Source organism: Armigeres subalbatus, chromosome 1, assembly GCF_024139115.2.
Source record: "Armigeres subalbatus isolate Guangzhou_Male chromosome 1, GZ_Asu_2, whole genome shotgun sequence".
Taxonomy (NCBI): Eukaryota; Metazoa; Arthropoda; class Insecta; order Diptera; family Culicidae; genus Armigeres; species Armigeres subalbatus.
In genome coordinates, this window is record NC_085139.1 from 92,382,208 (window position 1) to 92,401,667 (window position 19,460).

A 19,460-nucleotide genomic window follows, 5' to 3' on the forward strand; every position below is an offset into this window, starting at 1 on the left:
TTATTAACCTAATTAAATTCTATGAACTATTGAGAAATGGACTGTATATTTTTATTTCGTTTTTGAGGACGGCTACTGTTCTTGTCTTGAATTATTGAAACAAGATGTATATTTATCCAGACAGTTTCGACACAATGGTGTCTTCATCAGGAACAAATACCGTATTTTTCCCTGATGAAGACACCATTAACTGTGTCGAAACGTCGGATAAATATACATCTTGTTTCAATAATTCAAGACTGCGTAGCCGTCCTTAAAATCGAAATTAAATCCTATTTTTTCGAGAATCCACGCACTACTGGATCTAGTTTGTTTTACTTGCATTTGTTTATTGAATCTTTCAGAAAAGTGTTAAACTTCATGGGATTTCTAAAATGTTCTGGTCTTTTTATAACTTTTACTTCCTACCTATTGGAACACATGCAGGTTATAAAGGCTTTAGGAGTTCATAAAACAAAAATTCATTAGATCCTCCCTCAAAAAAAAGTTAATTTTTAATCTCCCTGCTCTTAACACGCTCTTTGTTTTGAACATTTGCAAGAGTGAGGGGCGCCCAATAAAGGTTTCGCCAAGGGCGCTGGGCATCCACGCTACGGCTCTGCCTGAAAGAATATGTTTCTTACGCACCAAAATTTCATATCTTGTTCCAGCAAAACAGTTTGCTGGTAATAAACCAGCAATACAGTTATTTGCTGAAATCCAGTAAACGTTCATAGAATTTACTGAAAATCAGCAATAGTCATATTATTGCTGGAAATCCAGCAAGCGTGTTCATCTGTCAAATTCAAGTCACGGGGAGAGATAAACATTCGCGAAAATAGCACGTCCGCCATATTTTCTACGATTCCAAAAGTTCACGTGTAAGCAGCTATTTCTTTAAATTTGAAACATTTAAAATGGAGCTCTGAACTGCAGTCTATTGTCCAGACGTTGAAATTTGAGAACTGAGATCTCGAAGAATTGTTTGGTAAGTAAAGTATTAATCGCATTTTCTTAGCAGGTATTAGGCAGCAGGACGAGAAAATGGCCGACACATTAAAGTGCTTTTTTTGCAAATGACTTGTGGAAGGATATGTTGACGGTTTGCGGCGACATATTAATTATCACAGCGACAGAAAAGACTTCAATAAAAATCTGGTACATTACACTTGCATGCAACCCGGGTGTAGGATGAGCTACAGGAAGTTTTCCAATCTGAAACATCATCTTATAACAAAACATCCCCTCCCTAGCTTATCAGAGCCAAGCCCCTCAAAGCTAGTTTCACAAGGAAAAGTGGAAGCCTACGAAGCATATGACGAAGAAGCTAGCACTGGCCCTTGTACAGACCCTGAAGAATACGAACCGGAAATAACTCGTTTGGAGTCATTGCGCCAGTTTGTTGCTATTTCCGTGTGCCGTATGAAAGCTGACATTTCCCTAACTGAAACTAGAACCAGCCAAAGTATGTCCTTCTGTGAAGCGATAATAGGTCAAATAAACGAATATGTATCACACACGGTGACGGCATTCCTTGACCAATTTGCTACTCACATCGAATCAGAACAAGTTATCAAACTGCAGAACAACCTTATAATAGACAACATTTTTAACGAGGTTTCTACTCCAGTAAAACAACAAGCTTATCTCAAAAAAACAATTCCGGAGACAAGAACCATTATGCTGAAAGAACGGAAAGGGAAACGTTTTGTGAAAGGAAAAGAAGCTACCGTTAAGGTAAGGATATTTTAAATATAACCATAGTAAAAATAGTAATAACTTATTTTTTGCAATTCCTGATCATAATACCTGGTTTACAGTTGACATTTGAGTGATGAAACGGCCTACTTTTCCATACAAATGAAATGGGTGCTTTAATGAACATTATGCAACTCAAATGGGTTGCATAAAATCCATTAAAGCACTCATTTGGGTGCTATAATGGAAAACCAGTATTAAAACATTAGTTACATGACCACATTTAGCTTAATTGGCTTGGGTGAGTGTTCAAACAGTGTGTTCTCTATGTTACGTAATAAATGAAATCATTTGATGAGAACGACATCAAATTCTCCAAAGGCAGGTTTATCTATCGCCTTATGGTCTGTCGAACACACCATGGGGCACGATAACATGGAATCTGTTTGTTTTCTGCAGCAACATGATTTTTTGGCAAGATTGGTCATGTTAAGTAAATAAAATTGTAGTATTTTGGTACAGATTTATCATATTTGAGTACATTTTTGGTTATTGCAAAAAATAGCGTGTGCAACTCGTTGCAAAACTCGATTTTTTCAGCACTCGTAGTATTCATCCAACTCGGCAAGCCTCGTTGGATAAACGTACAACTCGTGCTGAAAAAATCATCTTTTTGCAACTAGTTGCACAAACTACTATTTTATATCTTTTTCAGATTTATAATACTTTTCAATACATCTCTATTATTGAATCGTTAAAACTGGCTCTGAGATTTTCTGAAAATCGCAATGTTTTGTCAAAGCAAGATGAAACTCTCCGTGAGCCTGGCATTCCTCCAATATATGCAAGCAATACAGATGGATACGCGTATAGGAATAGTGCTTACTTTGAGAAATATCCGGATGCTTTGAGATTAATCATTTATGAGGACGACGTTGAGCCATGTAACGCATTGAGCTCCAGATCAGGAAAACAAAAGATTGCTGCTTTATATTTCAAAGTGCAGAACCTACCCACACAGTTTAATTCTTCGACGAGATCGGTATTCCCATTGATATATGCGAAGTCTGCAGATGCCAAACGTTATGGCTATAACAGAATCCTAGCACCGCTCATCGTCGATTTAAAAAAACTAGAAGTTGGTTTGAAGGTATATTATGGTCAAGAGGAGTACTTCATGCGCGGAGCGGTCGTTGCTATAGCTGGCGATACATTAGCCGTTCACGAGCTGTTCGGTTTATTGGGACCTTCCGCCAATATGTTCTGTCGAGAGTGTACCATAACCAGACCTGAATTCCATGAAGATCCAACCATGAACGCATACCCATCACGTGACGAGCAATGGTACAATACTAATCTTGATCTTCTTCGGCGGAAGTAAATTTCACCAACAGAATGCGGACTGAAACCAGCAGGATGCATCTTAAATGAGCTTAAAGTTTTTCACATAACTAAAAACCATTCATTCGATACCATGCATGATCTGACGGAAGGGGTGATACCAATCACGATACAGCTAGTTCTTTCTCGATACTATAAGGATAAGAATCTTGGATTTACTATAGATTTTATCAACCATCGACTAGCAACTTTCAATTATGGCTACCGCGATCGTAAAAATAAGCCATCATCCAACATAACAGCGCAAATGCTGCTTCAACCAAAAACTCACAGAATGCGACAAACGGCGTCTCAATATCTTCTTTTTCTAAGAGCTTTTCCGTTTCTTTTCAAACACAAGGTAAAGATGATTGCCCATATATGCCTCTGATTAGTTGCCTTATCAATATAACTCGCATATCGTGTTCGCCAACAGTGCCGGATTTTCTACTTGCGGAACTTGAAATTGAGATCAAAATATTTTACAACATGTTTTTTTGTTTGTTCAAACGACGACCGAACAAATTACACCATCTGTATCATTACCCACAATGCATCAAAGAAATGGGACCATTGCAACAGTACGATTGTCGTGTTTTTGAACAAAAAAACAAGAATATTAAAACACAAATGAACGCAGCAAAAAATTTCAAAAATGTGTGTCTCAGCTTGGCTAAACGACAACTGTTTGCGCAAGTATTCAGTATTGCAGAGCGTCCTTTCAATAACTCATTAACTTTCCAATCTGGAAAAATGTGTTTGATGAAAAATTTGAAATCAGCTTCCATGTTGGTTTGTAATCTAGAAGACAGATGCTTTTCTCCAAAAGAAATAGTGTTCAATGGGGTCCAATTTCGCGTTAATTGCGTCGTATCACTTAAGACATCCAACATGATTGGGTTCCCTACTTTTACAGGAAGTACAGGAAATTGTTGTAACAAACGACAAACCTAAGATGCTGCTCATATTGTGGGAAACAATTAACTTTGATGAAGTTCTGCAAGCCTACCAAGTCGAAAGTACCAGACAAGAAGTGCTAGTTACACTGGAAAACATACATTGTCACACTACATTCGCGTTTTGGAAAACGTATAATAATATCATCAATTACATATCGCTAAGAATATACAACAATGATTATTAATATTTTGTAATCAACGATTGAAACAACTTTTAAATAGTTCGAGAAGATTGAAACGATTGAAACAACTTTTTAACAGTTCGAGAAGATATCGTTGATATAGAAACATTTTCACAGCTGAATGAGATGGATTTTAATCTTTTAAACCTAAACACTGGACAGAGGAAAAAAATCAAAAAATTCAGGGGCAAATTGCCAATTACTCAAAGCATACTAAAAAAGAACACATCGATAACGGAGATTACGAGGAATATGAATACATCGAGTATGAAGACGAAATGGGAATTTCATTGGAAAAGATAATTTTATTACTAATTATAAATACAGCAGTGAAGTACTTAATATAATATGACTACTAAAAATCTTTTTCAGGAATTTGATATTGACTGCTTATTCCAACAGACACCAGAAGGAAGAACTATTATCGAAAAACTACATGAACAAAAATCTGTCGACATCAAATTAATCAAAGCGATCACAACCATCTCAAGCGACTATCTCATCAACAGATTTGAATAGTAAGTAAATTTAAATCAAACATAATTCACAATTATTATGGTTGCTTGCTTTCTACTTTCTATGTGACTATTCCATGTGTAAATATGGGATACTCATTGGTTTTAGCATTATCAAAATTTTACTGAAGTTATTCTCCTAATTTATTTGCACTAAAAAACTACAAATGTTAATACTTAATGCTATAACAAAAAATATATTTACATTCAATAAATTGTTCATTAATCTGATGTCTATCACTAAAAATATTACTAACTTGATCAATTTTATATCCAATAAATATGGAATAACACAACAGCTTGAAAGTTGAAACCACAAACATGAAGTAGTCTATTAGCATCCGCACTCTGCTGGCAGTTTTTGTTGCCATAATGCTACGTTTAGACAGGGTAGTGCTACGTTTAGACAAGGCAAGTGAATTGAGCAAGTCGCTTGAATCGGACGCGAACTAAACATGTAAACACCTTAATTCAATTCACTTGAATGAAAAGAAAGTTGAACATGTTCAACTTTTGGTAAGTCAATTGTATTCAACTAAGTTGTTCAACTCACTTGCCCTGTCAAAACGTAGCATAATGCTACGTTGTGACAGGGCAAGTGAATAGAACAACTCAGTTGAATTCGATTGATTCTGCCAAAGTTGAACATGTTCAACTTTCTTTCGTTCAAGTGAATTGAATTAAGTTGTTTACACGTTCAGTTCGCGTTCGATTCAAGCGACTTGCTCAATTCACTTGCCCTGTCAAAACGTAGCATAAGAGAGTTGAACAACTCAGTTGAATTCAATTGACTTGTTTAATTTTGTTTTCGTTCAAGTGAGTTTAATGATGGTATTAAGCCGTTCAATTCACTTGCCTTGTCTAAACGTAGCATAAGGCAATGTATTAAATACTAAGCGTTGGTCAGAGTAAACGCGACGCGCTGTGTGACGCGACAGCCTTTAACAATCCTTTACATTCGTCATATCACAAGTCTCGTTTATTCTGGCTTCACCCTATAGGCCGCGGCGCGCCGGCACGGCATCAATGTAGGCATAATCAAACAAAACCAGGAAAAAAACATAAATTTATGAACTTACTTGTCTCATTCACAGTCATCCAAGTGCTCATCATAAAAACATTGTTGCAAAATCTCTGGTCAATAAATATGATGTTTTGAGATCGAACAGCGCTGAAGTGCCACAGGTACGTTTGCTATTTTTGTTGCTTGTGTTCTCGCTTGTTTTCTTGTTTCCAATAATATGCACTCAACTGTGAACAAGGTGAACACTAGTAAGAAATGATTTTATTTACCACCTACCATACCTTTCTTGAACATTAAACCTACCATACCATTATTAAACATTTTAGAATTCATACGAACATTGCTGACCATAAAGGATAAAAATCCATCCTGAGGCGTTAAAAGTGTCAATAAAGGATCGCAAAAATTGCAAACCTCCTGGAAGGCATCATTGAATGGATAAATGTAAATGGCTTTTGATGTAATTGTTATCATTATATTAAACACTACTTTTCTAATCTAATCTAATCTAATCTCATACTTGCGTAGTCAATACTTGACAGCATCCTGGAAAATGACGGTTTCTGAATTCCGTCATTTTTCTTTTCATACGGCCAGGCCAACTACGCAGTATGTACCGCAGAGATGACTCCTAGATATTGAGCGACTTCAGGAATACCTAAAGTCACTTAATAGCTTGGAATCGAGAGGAAAGGAAGAAAGCGTGGACCTCCCGTACCAAACGCTTCCAATAATATAGATCATGGTTTCCCAAACTGTGGGTCCCGACCCCCAGGGGGGTCGCGAGTGGATTGTTGGTGGGTCGCTTAGAACAAATATTAATTGCAGCTCGATTTTTTTTTTCAGGATCATAATTTCAAGTCCAAACCGCATTCTATTTTAAATATTCATCACCACGCTATTTTAGAAAACATTTATGCCTAAAAGCTGTCATCTTAGTGAAGTAAAATAAAAACGTTAACATTTTGACAAACAATATCATGTTCGTCATTTTTTGCCATTTGTACATGTAAGGTACCGTGAATATTTTTTATGTGGAAGAATCCGAAACAGATGACATTCTAATTCAATTAATGCTTAATACTAGATACTTGGTAAAATGCATTTTTTTCATAGGTGGGTCGCGAGACATATTGAATTTTGCTAGGTGGGTCGCATACCCAAAAGTTTGGGAAGCTCTGGTATAGATACCTAATATATAATAAAAATCGTGTGCGTATTTATGTATAATGTATATAAGTTTGTTTATGTGTGTATATATGCATGTGTGTATATGAGTGTGTATGTGGGTTTATATGTGTAGTGAATGTGTGTGTGTGCTTTTGTGTGGGTGCGTGCGTATTTAAATAAATTTACAGTTTATCAAAACCTTACCACGCACTGAACTGATTAACTTTATTACCGGCCGCGCAATGCAAAACACAAAATTTCGGCAAATCGCGCGATCGTTCTGCCGTCCGAAACGAGAGCCAACACGCACTGCACTGATTAACTTTATTATCGGCCGCGCAATGCAAAACACAAAATTTCGGCAAATCGCGCGATCGTTCTGCCGTCCGAAACGAGAGCCAACACGCACTGCATTAATTAACTTTATTACCGGCCGCGCAATGCAAAACACAAAATTTCGGCAAATCGCGCGATCGTTCTGCCGTCCGAAACAAGAGCCAACACGCACTGCATTAATTAACTTTATTACCGGCCGCGCAATGCAAAACACAAAATTTCGGCAAATCGCGCGATCGTTCTGCCGTCCGAAGCACGAGCCAACACGCACTGCACTAATTAACTTTATTATCGGCCGCGCAATGCAAAACACAAAATTTCGGCAAATCGCGCGATCGTTCTGCCGTCCGAAACGAGAGCCAACACGCACTGCATTAATTAACTTTATTACCGGCCGCGCAATGCAAAACACAAAATTTCGGCAAATCGCGCGATCGTTCTGCCGTCCGAAACGAGAGCCAACACGCACTGCATTAATTAACTTTATTACCGGCCGCGCAATGCAAAACACAAAATTTCGGCAAATCGCGCGATCGTTCTGCCGTCCGAAACGAGAGCCAACACGCACTGCACTGATTAACTTTATTATCGGCCGCGCAATGCAAAACACAAAATTTCGGCAAATCGCGCGATCGTTCTGCCATCCGAAACAAGAGCCAACACGCACTGCATTAATTAACTGTCTCACCGGCCGCGCAATGCAAAACACAAAATTTCGGCAAATCGCGCGATCGTTCTGCCGTCCGAAACGAGAGCCAACACGCACTGCACTAATTAACTTTATTATCGGCCGCGCAATGCAAACCACAAAATTTCGGCAAATCGCGCGATCGTTCTGCCGTCCGAAACGAGAGCCAACACGCACTCCATTATATTAAACACTACTTTTTGATATAAAGAAGGATGATGTCGAGCAGTATACATTGGGCTATCGGAGCAGCACAAATCCGGTGTTGATCATCAAAGCCCAACTGTACTGTGAAGGAGTTTGTTTTATCCGTATTGGAAAACGTTTTTTGGTAGACCCGAAATTGAGGAAGCGTTCGGAACATTAATTAGGGACACATTACTTTTTCAACTGTAAATTTGATGCCGCACATGCTAACTTTTTCTCATTTTTTACGGGGGCTATTTTGAACATAACTAAGCCATCCACTACCATGAATGATTTCATCGTAAAGTTGAAATAAGCTGTTAACTGTTTTTTACCGATTTCACATGAATTGATAAATAAAAATTGGTGCATATGAATGGAAAATAAATATTGTTAAATGAGTTGCTTTTCTATGACATGTAACATCAATGAATTAGGCAAAAATCTTTACAGCCACTTTCATTTATTGATTGCATTAACTGATACATGTCTAGATAAGTTATCTCATTCTCCTAATTAATATATTCTTATATCCAGCATTTCGCGCACGGTAATGTCTGCCGTTTTTTGACACTGCCTAGAAAAGTGTCAAAAAACGGCAGCCATTACCGCGCGCGATATGCTGGAAATTAATTGCACTTTCTGGTTTACAGTATGCTGATATTTCAGTAATGTGATGAAATTGCTGGAAAAACAGCAAATTATTTTGATTTTAGTTTTACTGACCGTCCAGCAAACCATTATCGACATTGCTGAAAATACAGTTGAGTATCTGTCATTTTTATGATTGTTATGTTTGCTGTAACAACAGCAAAGTAAATTTTGCTGGATGAATTGCTGGTTTTACAGCTCGGCAAAATCCAGCAAAATTTTGCTGGTTTTCAGCGAGAAAAATTTGGTGTGTACACGCACTGATACTGGCTACCAGTCAATTCAAAGTACGAGAAAACAGTGTGGCCATTACCCAGCTCGGTCGTTGATTTTCCAGTATTTGTTTACATTTCGACTCACCAATATTTGGATGTACACTTTATATTACATACGAGAATCGAGAGATAAATATTGGCTTGCGAGCAGTGAGAACCCCTCAACATGAAAGTGGAGATGGAAGAAATACGGTGAGAGTACGATTTTATAGCATTAAAATAGACTGACACATTTTGTTCTTTTAAAAATATCTAAGAAAACGATGTAAAAATGAAATAATGAATATTTAGCGTCTTAGGGGAAAATGTTACAAGGTTAAAATACTTCAAATTTCCATTTTCTTCCGCTATATTCATATGAATATAGCGGAAGTAAATGGAAATTTGAATTATTTTAACCTTGATGTAAAAATGTTAATATTTTAATCTCATAATCCTATGAATTTCCGTAAGTCAAGTATCCATATTCCATATACAGATGTACTCGACTTGCGGCTAGCTGCAGTTTAGCTGGAATGCAAACTTCATAAAAAACTGTACTTGTTTCGACTATAATTTCTAATTCTCATTCCATCTAATCAAGTCGGCTGTCTGCGGCTTGGATTTGTTCAAGAGAATCACCCGACATGCAACGTATGATTTTCACCTTTTCACATGCAAAATATGACGTATGACGATGGTGAAAAAGAAATTAGAACGATCCATTTTTCTTCACTGTTCCATTATTGTCTCATACGTTTATTTTGACTAATTTTAAATCTTATCATCTATACAATTATTTAAATCTTTGATTTTTTTGCTTCAAATATTTATTCATCATGTTGTGAATGTTTCTTAAATCGTGCATCAATCAAATTTGATTTTTATTTGATGTGGGTTGTATTGGACGAGTTTTAATATGTTCTTTATATGCTGCAACATGTAATATGCCAATATCAACACCATCGGTTATCATTCTCTTATTCCATCTTGGATTCACATAGTAGCAACGTGACTCTCAGGTGAGACTGAGTGACTGGTAACCAGTGTTACCATTTGATTGAAATTAATTTGAACAACCCAAAGAAATAATGCTAAGATAAGAAACCTATTTTCAAAATTCATAATTTAACATTATTTTTGAGTCTCAGTTTAGTGTTTTGAAATTCAAATGAGGCATTTTCTAACCTCAAAAAGGAAAGATCTCGAACTATCCTGCTACTCATAGCTTTAAATATATCGCACGCGGCCAAGACGAAACCGAATACAACATTGCGCCAACACTGCCATACAGTGCGGCCACAGAGCAGTCAGAGTCTGACAGTCCACAGCGGTATCTCGTACCAGTCAGTCAGTCCAACGAGTCCCAGAGTATAGAGAGCGAGTGTCGCGTTCATGTGTGAGTCAGATAGTAGGTACATACAGCAGGAAGACAAAGTTGAATCATGGTGACAAATTTTACACGGTCAGTCTGAACTTTCCAGATGCGATTTTAGTGTTGTTTCCAGTGAGTTTTTTCGAATGTTGGCGACCTTGCCAGTTGTTTTTTGCATTAGATAAGTAGATAATTGCAGATAAGATAAATGAGACTGTCCCAAACGGTGGCTAAAGTGACCCGTGGAAGCGACTAGAAATCGAAGAAAAAACAGGGTGCGTTTCAATGGTGTTATGTGCATAGATGGGTGAATGATGACGAGGCTTGTGTGGTGTACATTTTTCTCGCTTAGCTCAGCTTAATAATGCTATATAGGTTTACATTATCTGCAGACATAACAAATTCCAGAGCCCCAGGAAAAAAAAAACACATTTCGATCTGATACCAAGTGACATTATCTAGTGCTATGTGACGAAATATCGTTATTATTGATGAAAAGTTTATCCCCCTAATGGCCGAATTGTGGTGAGGTGATTGTGTTTTGACAGGTGGGCTCCTGTTTGCAGCTCGAAGATCAAACACAACTGCAGGTGACGATGATGTCATGCAGTCTGTATCTGTACACCTATGTACAAATCGTAAATAAAAACGGATTATCTTATCAACTCGCATCATTCGGTGGTCTCCCACTTCGTTGTTTTCTAATTTCGAAACTGGTTCAGTGTTGTTGAGCAAAAAGTTGAACGATTTGCGCTACAAAAATAGTACGAGGCTTGGTTCAGTGTGTTTTGTTTACATAAATTCTGAAAACTAAACTACGTGTATGTAAAATACCGAATTGAACAATATTATCTCTAATTCGATGAAATCGTCGGACAAACAGTTTTGCTCCTTGACCTCACTTCACCTAACGTAAAAAGTACACGTGATTATTTTCAATAACTATAATAAAACCTCGAATAAAACTGAATATGCATATTATAACAGTTCGAAAGGCAGACTGGTATACAATCTGATTGCATTGTGTAACGTGGTGTAACAGTTCAATAGATAAATATGTACTAGTCCCACCATTTGGGCTACTGTTTATAATCGACTGTTATTTTATTCCTTTCACAACGATAATAAGCAATTTAAAATTAGTCGTTTTGGCCGTGTCCTCAAACTGCTAAATGCTACGTAAAAACAAATACCAGAGAGCGATTCATGGTCCAAATACCAAAAACTTCTCTTATCTGATATGATAAACGGAATGTTCAAAACAGTTTCAGGAGTAATTTGGGCTTATTCTACGAGTAGAGCGACGTGCGACGACTCATCTCACGTCGTTCGAGCAATCTCACGTCACTCCACTGGCGTTTCTAAGCTGGAGGTCATGTACTATAGTAGGTATTTATTTCTACGCTTTTAGCCAAATCAGTTTTTTGCCTTTCTCGTACAACAAAGTTGAACCGAAGAGCTATCATTTTACTCCACTTTCCCCAAAGACCCAAAAGACCGCATGGGAATTATTGTGACAAAACGTAATTCCAAGGCCAGCGTATCGCAATCTTTTCCGTGAACGACTTGAAATGTGCTCTGCCTTCAATCGCCTCTACTGTCGCCTCTCCACATCTCAATATTGAAGGGACCACCGAGATAGGGAGAGTTTGGAGGGAAAATTAAAATGGGTACTAGATCCAAAAACGCTCGTTGCTATGAAAAACGACAACAAAACAAATGTCATTTGCTGTTGTTGATATGTTTGTTATTTTTCAAAAATGGTGTAGTAGCCTAAACATTTGAACATATCGACATAAGGAGAGTGAATCCTGTACAAAATATGATCAGAACACATCGAGATAGAGAGATATCTATATGGGGAGGTTATCGAGATGTAGAAAACCCAAATGTATGTAGATTGGAGGGACTGATGAAATCATCGACATATGCCAAATTCGTTTTTAAACCTGGGTCAGTGCCAACCCGAACCCTGAATAAAAATAACATTTTCAGTTCCATCTGTCATTGGATATGTTGGTGTGCGTAGCATCGTGTTTGTTTTGATTCGAAACATACAGTCACTCTCAAAATTGAGCGTACAGCATGGATTAGATGAATATATTCGAAATTCCAAAGAAAATTTAATTGTTGGCTCGGTTGTTTTCAATGCATTTCAATATTCATCCCTTCCTTCAATGTATGCGTACATAAAATGGTTGAAATTTTTTCTCTTAAGTTCATTTATTTGAAAATAATCTCAAAATACGCCTATTACATGTTACAAAATTGAGCGTACAGCAAACTTTTTTCTATGAAACTTCTTATTATAAACACGATTAATGTATTTTAATATTGTTTTTTTCATGATTATATTTATAATAATAAACATCCGCTACTTAAACATTCACTGTTTTGAAATTAAACCATGTTTTAATCAAAATGGCGAACAAGTAAGATGTATAAACAATGCTATTTAACAATTCAATGCTGCTGGGCAAAATAGATGCTTTAAGATATGGATTTCGCCAGCATCGTGTCTTATATATGATAGATAATCGAAATCGAGCGAGACATAAGATAAATTTGGGAAAATTCAGTCGGTAAATGATGAAAAGAGATGTAAACATACAGAGAAAACGACAAATGTTAGAATGGCATATTTCAAATTAAGTATAACTTTATTTGAAAGTCGATGTACAGGTAGCTTATAAGCTCAGGACACTCATTAATAATAATATTAATAAAAGAGCAACACACGGATACATTATAAGATGTCATTTTATATTTGAAGACTCAGTCACCGTAGGAACAAATTTGGTTGAATCATTTAAATTCACCAAGATATCATTAAAAAGCTGCCGAACTCTTAAACAAGTTTATTTTTACTCGCCACATGGAAATCATCCAATTGTATCCCTTATGGTAACAGATCGTGGAGTTTAATCCAAATTTAATTATGAAATTACGATTTTAAGCTATCTTTTCAATATTCAATCAGAAGTGCTCTACGGGGTTGAAAAGCTGTTTTTATGTTCGGTACCTTAACATGCACCTTGTACTTTTAGAATTTAACTGTGAATGATTGGATTCAATAATATTACTCTTATTGATAGACCTGAAACAATAATCGAGCTTTAAAACAAATTTAAGTTAAAGACATTCATTTCATTTATTTAGTCTACATCTATACAGATAACACTGAATCAACAATTTGACGCCACAATACACGGTTCGAGGCCGCATCTCTCCATCCTCGAATACGCCCCACGCTCGCCAAGTCGTTCTGCACCTGGTCTGCCCATCTCGCTCGCTGCGCTCCACGTCGTCTCGTACCTGCCGGATCGGAAGCGAACACCATCTTTGCAGGGTTGCTGTCCGGCATTCTTGCAACATGCCCTGCCCATCGTACCCTTCCGGCTTTAGCTACCTTCTGGATACTGGGTTCGCCGTAGAGCTGGGCGAGCTCATGGTTCATTCTTCGCCGCCACACACCGTCTTCTTGTACACCGGCACGGCAAATGCTGGGTAAAGCGTACCATTGGTACTTCGCGTACCTGAAGGAATAAAATAGACCCCATCTCGCGGTCCTTAGCCTCTTACCCAGCAACTCCTATCCCTACCTCCCCGCGGTGCTGGCCGGGATACGAGCAACCTTAGGGAAGATCGGGTAACCAACCCCGGTGGGAACTATGGTCGTATGCTGACAGGGAAGGGGGGTTTGCTCCTCTCCGGAGGTGCAAATCTTATTGAGCGTCTGTTCTCCATGTCAGGATCGGCTCACAACAGCGTCTGTTCTCCATGTTAGGGGCGGCTGATCATCGTCCGAGTGCCAGCGAGGGACTCTAAGTGAAACTGTGCACCATGGTCCACCGGAAATAAGGAGGAATGGTCCTCCGGAAATTTAGGGGGTTTGGTGTCAGGCCCTGCAAGCCAGCCTTTAAAAATCATAAGCAACGAACAATCAACAAGTTAAAGACATACTGAATTTGAATTATGTCATTCCTAACATTTGTCGTTTTCTCTGTATGTTTACATCTCTTTTCATCATTTACCGACTGAATTTTCCCAACTTTATCGTATGTCTCGCTCGATTTCGATTATCTATCATATATAAGATACGAAGCCGGTGAAACATACAAATTAAAGTATCTATTTTGCCTAGCAGCATTGAATTGTTAAATAGCATTGTTCTTACCTCTCACTTATTCGCCATTTTGACCAAAACATGGTTTAATTTCAAAACATTGAATGTTTAAGTAGCGGATGTTTATTATTATAAATATAATCATGAAAAAATAATATTAAAATACATTAATCGTGTTTATAATAAGAAATTTCATAGAAAAAAGTTCGCTGTACGCTCAATTTTGTCCCATCTAATAGGCGTATTTTGAGATTATTTTCAAATAAATGAACTTAAGTGAAAAAAATTCAACCATTTTATGTACGCATATATTGAAGGAAGGGATGAATATTCAAATGCATTAAAAACAACCAAGCCAACAATTAAATTTCCTTTGGAATTTTCGAATATATTCATGTAATCCATACTGTACGCTCAATTTTGAGAGTGACTGTATGATCCATGTCAGTCAAGGGCCTCATACGCCTGTCACTGGCGAACAAATCTCGTGTACTCTGCATCGAAGCTTGGAACCAGTGTTAGGGCGCAATCGTTAATGCGAACATTTCGGTTAGTTACTGCAAATAAATTCTGTTTCGAGTCCCTTTAATCAAGCAGGTATCTCAAGCGTACCACATCGTTATATTGCTGCATGATTGAGTGTTTAATTTTGATAAAATATCGAGAACAAAAGTGTGCATAAAAATTGCCTCGCCATAACAAAAAGGTGGTAGCGAATTAACACTGTTGTTTACATTTTAGAACCAACACATGTCGGGGTAGGGATTCAGTGCTCCGCCTTCTCCCCCTGAGTGCAGTGCACTGCCAGTGCGTTGGCCTAAAAGATATTTTAGTTACCAGATAAAGATTGTCGCTGTCCGGAACATCTTTTGCTGGCGAGGATAGGGGATCTAAAAGTCAACGAAGGAAAAATACATACGATTTGACAGTTAGGTACCACACATGTTTCGGACAGCAGAACAAAGGGAACCAAAACGACAATCTTTATCTGGTAACTAAAATATCTTTTGTTGGCCTTGACTAATCAGATCATGATAAATAAAGATGTTTAAGTGCGTGAACTGATTTTTGCGGATAGTAGAATTTACTTTTGGGCGGATATAGGGGGGATGGCGGCTTTGGCAGGTTTTTTCTATTATTGTCAGGGGGGTTTCTCCTATGTATTTAATTATATTCTATTATAATCCGGTGCATATTTTTATACCAAGAATTCCGTATAGAATTAATGTAAAGGAGATTTTCTATTTTACAAGAATTCATCTAATAAAGCTATGTCCATTTAGAATCCGGAATAATAAAATCATCTGTATCTCGGTAACGGATTGACGCACAAATAAGGTTAATACATCAAAACAAGGGTAATTTACTGTACTTTAAGGAAAAATTTTTAGTACAAATAATTTCTTCTTGTTCTAGTTAAAATTCGCACCTTCTTCTTTATTCCTATCATCAAAAGTTGCATACCTCCGGAGTCAACTTCCTTGGCACATTTGTTCAACATTTTGGTCATCTGAGTCGCGTCCCGAGCTGTTTCTCCACTTTTTCCACTTTTCTTAAGCTTCCGCTTCATTACTGCCCAAAATACCTCGATGGGCCGGAGCTGTGGGCAGTTGCGTGGATTTATGTTTTTATCGATGAAATCTTCGTTATTATCGCGGTACCACTGGGTGACTTCCCGGCTGTAGTGGCAACTCGTCAAATCTGGCCAAAACTTCACGGGACCTTTATGGGCTTTATGGAAGGTCGACCGCGGTTTATGAGACATTTCTCCTTGTACAGCTTCGAGTCTATCGTCTTATTCGTCACAAACACTTAGGTCTTTGCCCCACAGTTGCATATCCCTTGCCACAATCATCCGTTTTTTTCGCAAGTTTGTCCAAAAAGCAAACTAAACCCGAAAACATATCTAAAAATACATGAGGAAAAATCCGCGGACCAAATTTCCGAGGTGTGAGGCTACCTTAATGCTAGGAGTCCCTTCTGAAATTCCTAATCTTTCAATAGTCCAACATGGAAAACTTAAGAACGTTTTGCTCCGGAAGTTCCTTCAGGAATTCCTCCGAAAGTTCATTCAGGAATTTCTCCATTAATTCATCCAGGAATTTCTTCGAAAAACTTCCTGCTTCCTGGAGGAGCTTCCGTAGGATTTTCTGAGTTAGCTTCCGGTGAAACTCGTGAAGGACTTCCGGCTGTGCACCTCGCCTTCTTGTTCCCGTCGGATCGTTGTCGAGAACCATTTTCACCGGATTACTGTCCGACATTCTGGCTACGTGCCCGGCCCACCGCAGTCTTCCGATTTTCGCGGTGTGAACGATGGATGGTTCTCCCAACAGCTGATGCAATTCGTGGTTCATTCTCCTCCTCCACGTTCCGTCCGCCATCTGCACCCCAACATAGATGGTACGCAACACTTTCCTTTCAAAAACTCCAGGTCTCGTGTCCGTAGAGAACTACCGGTCTAATAAGCGTTTTGTAGATAGTCAGTTTAGTACGGCGGCGAACTCTATTCGATCGAAGCATCTTACGGAGTCCAAAGTACGTACGATTTCCAGCCACTATGCGCCTCCGAATTTCTCTGCTGGTATCGTTATCGGCGGTCACCAGTGAGCCCAAGTACACGAATTCTTCAACCACCTCGATTTCGTCACCACCGATAAAAACTCGTGGTGGGTTGCTTAAATTATCCTCTTGAGCCTCTTCCTATCATGTACTTCGTCTTCGACGTGTTGATGACTAGTCCAATCCGTTTAGCTTCGCTTTTCAGTCTGATCTAGGCTTCCTCCATCCTCTCAAAGTTACGTGCCATGATATCAATGTCGTCGGCGAAACCAAATAACTGGACGGACTTCGTGAAAATCGTACCACTCGTGTCAATCCCTGCCCTTCGTATTACTCCCTCCAAAGCGATGTTGAATAGCAGACACGAAAGACCATCACCTTGCCGTAACCCTCTGCGCGTTTCGAAGGGACTCGAGAATGCCCCTGAAACGCACATCAGCCAATCGTCGCCTTGATCAACCGTATTAGTTTATCCGGAAATCCGTTTTCGTGCATTAGCTGCCATTGCTGATCCCGATCGATTGTATCATATGCGGCTTTGAAGTCGATAAATAGATGATGTGTAGGCACGTTGTTTTCACGGCATTTCTGCAATACCTGAAGTACGGTGAACACCTGATCTGTGGTAGAGCGTTCACCCATTAATCCCGCCTGATGCTGCCCCACGAACTCTCTTGCAATTGGTGTTAGCCGGCGGCATAAAATTTGGGAGAGTACCTTGTAGGCGGCGTTCAGCAATGTGATTGCGCGGTAGTTGCTACAATCCAGCTTATCGCCCTTTTTGTAGATGGGAAACATGACACCTTCCATCCACTCCTGCGGCAGAACCTCATTCTCCCAAACCTTGGTAATCACCCAGTGCAGCGCTCTAGCCAGTGCCTCACCACCGTGTTTAAACAGCTCTCCTGGAAGATGGTCAACTCCAGGGGCTTTGTTGTCGGCCGATCTCCTCCTGGATTTCCTGGAGATTCGGAGCTGGAAGTCGCATGTCCTGCGCGCGTGCTTCTAGGTTCATCGCCAGTCAGGTGCTCTTCATTGTGCTGCCGCTACTTTTGGATCACCTCACGCTCGTTTGTAAGAAGGTCCCCGTTTATGTCCTTACACATAACGGGCTGTGGCACGTGGCCCTTACGTGAACGGTTCAACTTCTCATAGAACTTTCGTGCGTTATAAGCGCGGTACAGTTCCTCCGTTTCTTCACGGTCTCGATCTCGATCTTCCTGCTGGCGCTTTTTCCTCCGGAAAATCGAGTTTTGTCTGTTCCGCGCCCATTTGTATCGTGCCTCGTTCGCCCTCGTGCGGTGTTGCAGCAATCTCGCCCATGCTGCATTCTTCTCCTCAACTAACTGCTCACATTCGCCGTCATACCAGTCGTTTCTCTGATCCGGAGCCACCGTGCCTAGTGCAGCGGTTGCGGTGCTTCCAATGGCGGATCGAATATCTCTCCAGCCATCTTCAAGAGATGCTGCGCCTAGCTGCTCTTCCGTTGGGAGTACCACTTCCAGCTGCTACGCGTAGTCTACCGTCTTGTAGCCGCCTAATGTTTAGCCGCGGCGGACGCCTCCGACGCGTGTTGATCACCGTCGAGAGTTTTGAGCGCAGACATACTGCAACGAGGTAGTGGTCGGATTCAATATTCGCACTGCGGTAAGTGCGTACGAAGTACGTGATGTCGGAGAAGAATTTACCGTCGATTAGAACGTGGTCGATTTGGTTTCCGTTACTTGATTAGGTGATTTTAATGTGGCCTTGTGGATATTCTTGCGGGGGAAGAAAGTGCTTCGGACTACCATTCCGCGGGAGGCTGCAAAGTTTATGCATCGTTGGCCGTTGTCGTTCGATACGGTATGCAGACTATCCGGTCCGATGACCGGTCTATACATTTCCTTCCTTCCTACCTGAGCGTTCATGTCACCGATGACGATTTTGACGTCACGAAGTGGGCATCCATCGTATGTCTGCTCCAGTTGCGCATAGAACGCTTCTTTCTCGTCGTCGGATCTCCCTTCGTGTGGGCAGTGCACGTTGATGATGCTATAGTTGAAGAAACGGCCTTTTATCCTCAGCTTGCACATCCTTGCATTGATTGGCTGCCAATTGGATGCGTTGACGCATCTTACCCAGCACTATGAAGCCGGTTCCCAGCTCGTTGGTGGTGCCACAGCTTTGGTAGAAGGTAGCCGTTCGATGCCCGCTTTTCCACACGTTCTGTCCTGTCCAGCAGATTTCCTGCAGCGCTACGACATCGAAGTTGCGGGGATGTAATTCATCGTAGATTATCTTGTCGCAACCTGCGAAGCCTAGCGACTTGCAGTTCCATGTTCCCAGCTTCCAATCGTGATCCTTTATTCGTCGCCTAGGTCTTTGCCGATTATATC

At 39.6% G+C, this 19,460-nt stretch overlaps 1 protein-coding gene and 1 long non-coding RNA gene across 8 annotated transcripts in view; both read left to right on the top strand.

Annotated features, from left to right (window-relative positions):
* The first annotated feature begins 4,606 nt into the window (after window positions 1–4,606).
* Window positions 4,607–6,166, top strand: LOC134223619 (uncharacterized). The gene is made up of 3 exons (XR_009982654.1): window positions 4,607–4,716; window positions 5,808–5,898; window positions 6,064–6,166. It is a non-coding gene; the product is annotated as an uncharacterized LOC134223619 (long non-coding RNA).
* Window positions 6,167–10,315: 4,149 nt separating this feature from the next.
* The window catches only part of LOC134202422 (RING finger and transmembrane domain-containing protein 2), a 48,345-nt gene continuing 39,200 nt past the window's right edge, over window positions 10,316–19,460 (top strand). The window contains exon 1 of one of the 7 annotated variants that reach the window (XM_062677435.1): window positions 10,316–10,437. The gene's annotated coding sequence lies outside the window, so the exon portion shown is untranslated. Of the gene's footprint in view, window positions 10,673–11,194; window positions 11,219–19,460 lie in introns of those variants that run through there. The other 6 variants (XM_062677437.1, XM_062677429.1, XM_062677430.1 and 3 more) reach the window with 6 other exon arrangements.